This window comes from Lipotes vexillifer, unplaced genomic scaffold (genome assembly GCF_000442215.2).
Source record: "Lipotes vexillifer unplaced genomic scaffold, Lipotes_vexillifer_v1.1 scaffold834, whole genome shotgun sequence".
Taxonomy (NCBI): Eukaryota; Metazoa; Chordata; class Mammalia; order Artiodactyla; family Lipotidae; genus Lipotes; species Lipotes vexillifer.
Window position 1 is genome coordinate 331,624 of NW_006792311.1, and position 4,229 is coordinate 335,852.

Sequence of the window (4,229 nt, forward strand, 5' to 3'; positions counted from 1 at the left end):
CATGGTAACATTTGTTAAAATGAATGAATCAATATTTATACATTATTATTAATGAATGTACATACATTATTCATATTTCCTTAGGTTTTACCTAATATCCTTTTTCTGTTTCAGAATCCGATCTAGGATATCAGATTACATTAGTCATCATGTCCTTTAGGCTCTCCTTGGCTATGACAGTTTCTCAGACTTTCCTTGTTTTTGATGACCTTAATAATTTTGAGGAGTACTCATTAGGTATTTTGTAGAATATGGAATGCCCCTCCATTGGGATTTGTCTTATATTTTTCTCTTGATTAGACTGGGATTATGATTTTGCATAGGAATACTGCAGAGGTAAAGTGCCATTTTTATCACAATGTAACAAGGATACATACTATCAACATGACATCACTGTTGATGTTGACCTTAACAACCTGGCTGAGGTGACATTTGTCAGGTTTCTTATATTTTTTTTCTCAAAATGTGTTTTGTATTTTTCATTTTTATATATTTCCAAAATAATAGCTGACCATAATACTCCCAACCTCATTGTTTCTTTCTCAAAAGTGTCCTTCAGTATAAACATGACAGTTCAGCTAATCTAGTCTTCGATGCTCTCCAACTTCCTTTCCCTCTAACAAGTCTAACAAGCTGTAACAGCGACCACAACACAGTCTGTGCCCCCAAGAAACTCGCTGTTCAGGGAGTGGCTAGAGAAGTAAAGAAATCATTGCAATGCTATGGGACTGACATGTGCTATAATAGAGGAAATTTCGGGATGCTGTGGAGGATGCCATGTCTCATTGGTGTATCAAGAGGAGGCTTTATGGAGGAAATTATTTCTAGGCAGAGACCTGAATGAGAAGGAATTAGCCAGATAAAGCTGGAGAGAGGATGAGGAAGAGTTCCAGTTAGAGAAAGTGGCTTCTACAGACCAGTAAGCCACATAGACCATTGTGTGTATTGGATATTCAGGTAGTTTATGAGGATTAAAGTCCAAGGCAAACTGACCAGTGACAGTATTGGCTGGAGAGTGAGGAGAGTCCAGAATGCAAATACTTTACAAATCACATTAAAGAGTTTAGACCAGCAGGGGTGGGGGATAGGAGGAGGGCAGTACTGTCTCCACTCCCAGGCAATTTATAGGATTTCTTGCTTCTAATGTAATCATGGCCAAGCATTTAAAAATTGAACTAATGTTGCTTTTGTTAATTATTTTTATTTCCACTTTATATTAAAGTTAGAGTGTTAGATTAAAATTATTTTAAAATTGTGTATATAGATAGGTTACTTACTCTATGAGTTTCCTTTCAGGATAGTAAGGGGAGGGATAGTAAATTTGATGAAAATTATGTATTATATAAAATTTTTCTAATAGGTTGAGAGCTACTGGTATAGACCATGCTGAAGACAATGAAGAGTTCCTGAAAGGGTTTAAGTCGGGGAATGACATGATCAGATGTCCATTTGGGTAAGATGATTCTGGCTATAATATGGAGAACAGATTGGAAGGGGCCATCTTGGGAGAATGTAGGCCAGTGGGATGGCTCTTGTGGTAATCCAGGTGAGAGATGATGGTGGCCTGAAATAAGGTATTGGTCATGGAGATAGAAAGAACATGATGATGTTTTCCCCTGGATTCTCTAAAGGGTTAGCTTTACTTTTGCCATTATATTTGCTTTCAAGACCAAAAGAATATTTGAAATTTCAGGTATTTTAAAAATTAATGGGGCCTTCCCTGGTGGCGCAGTGGTTGAGAGTCTGCCTGCCGATGCAGGGGACACGGGTTCGTGCCCCGGTCTGGGAAGATCCCCCACCCCACGGAGCAGCTGGGCCCGTGAGCCGTGGCCGCTGAGCCTGCGTGTCCGGAGCCTGTGCTCTGCAATGGGAGAGGCCACAACAGTGAGAGGCCCGTGTACCGCAAATAATAATAATAATAATAATAATGGGGAAATACTTTGCAGCAGACATATTCCCCAAATTTCTTGAATCATATCAATAGTGTAATAATTTGGAGTCAGACTCTGGTTAAGAAGTCTGAGTCCTCACTGTGACATTGAATAGCCTTAGCCTTGGGCAAATTGCTTAACTGCTCTAGGCCTCAGTTTCTTCGTCAGCAAAATGGGGATATTAATTATGCCTGCCATGTTGTAATTCCATGAGCATCAGTATTCACTTCACCTACTTATTAGACCAGCCCTGACTCTAGCTAAAAGAATTTCAGAGGCAAACTGCATAGTTATCTTTCAAGCAGTTGTATTGGACTTAACTATCTACATGGTCACATTTTTGTTCCATATTGGAACAAATTTCAGACAATTCTAAGATTGGAATGGCTGACCATGATTAGCAGCCATGAAAGAGTGAAACTTGTCTGTTGGCACCAGGCTTTAACCCAATGCCAGATGTTTTCCCATTATAATTTGCTATCATCCTTTGGGGACATGGAGAAGTATCTTCTAAGGACTTGTAAAAGAGGAAATAAAACTGCCCTCTGAGAATAAACTGTAGGATCATGGCAGAAAAACATATAATTACCTGAAAGAGACACACTTGGGCCAGCTCTCAATAAAACGTCAATAACCTAATTGAAGATATTTTAATATATCTAAAGATATCAGTCAATAAAGGATTGATTAGCCTTCAATCTCTAGATTTAAAAAAAACACACAGGCAAAACTGTCAGTACCCATCCAAGCTCAGATTAGGAAAGGAGATCTTAGCTTGCATGTTTATGGTTCTGATTAGAGGTGGATGTAGGGATTACAGCTAATGGATTATTGAGGCCTTTGGTTCTTTTTGTAATATAATCTCAACTGAAATTGATGCTATAATAGGTATTGTAAGTTGTCACTATTTCTTTTCTTCTTTTTCATTAAGAATAGGACCCTTTATTTTTCAGTGAGCACAAAGTCACCCAGAATAAGGACCATACTTCCAGCTTCCTTTGAAACTAGGTGTGGCTATATGACCAATTGTTTGTCTATGGGATGCAAGCTGACATGGTGTGTGCAACTTTCAGTAAGTTTCCATAAGAAAAGGGCATGCTTTCCTTTACCTTTTCCTTCTTCCTCCTGGTTAGAATGTGTATGTGATGGCTGGAGATTAAGCAGCTACCTTGAACCATGAAGTTGAAACCTTGTGTTGAGTATAGCAGAGCAACAAGGTAGAGGGAGCCTGGGAACCTGGTAATGGTGGATCTGCTATATCAGTCTTGGATTGTTTAATCTGGACTTTATTTTTATGAGAGATCATAACTTCTTCAAGCATACTTTGTTCAAGCTACTTATATTAATATTTGGGGATTTCTACTACTCACAGCTGAATCTAATCATAACTAATACAGATGCCTCAGAGTCAGTATTAGTTTCCTTTTGCTGAATGAATCACCACAACCTAATGGCTTAAAATAACACATATTTATTTTATTATAATTCTGCAGGTCAGGAATCTAAAATGAGTCTCACTAAGCTAAAATCAAAGTGACAGCAGTGCTGCATTCCTTCTTGGAGACTTCAAGGGGAAATCCATTTCCTTGCCTTTGTAAGCTTCTTGAAGCTGCCTGTATTCTTTGGCTCATAGCTGCCTCCTGGCATCACCCCAAGCTCTCGTTTCCATAGTCACATCTCTTCCTACTGCCTTTGACCTTCTTTTCTGTCTCTCATAAGGGTGCTTACAATTATACTGGGCCTACCTCAATAATCAAGGATAATCCTCCCATCACAAGATCCTTCATGTAATCACACCTGCAAAATCCTTTTGCTGTGTAAGGTAACATATTCACAGGTGGTGAGTATTAGGATGTAGACATCTTTGGGGGGGGGCCAAAGATGTCTACATTCCTATTCTGTCTGCCACAAAGTCTTTTAGTGTAGTTCCATATGTTTACCTATCTTTATTCTTATTACTGAGCAACAATTTTGATTATGATTTGACTTCCCACTTAGGCTATCCCTAGGGATAAAATATACAGATCATACAGACACTGAGGTTTCTGTCCCTATGCAGAGATTTCTCGTGAAAAATTAGTAAAGTACCTTCTGAGTACTTTACTTCAAGGAGAAAATGCACTAATTACCCAATGAGAGCATTCTGGTCCATGTGAGAGTTTAATTTCTCACTGCAAATGAATAAACTGGCATTTGGACGTCTACCTCTATCTCTTGTGCATGAGTCAGCCTCTTGGGGCCTGTTCCCAGGACACAGCCAGGAGTGAGTTTCTGGGTCAGATCCTGAAAACTGGCCAG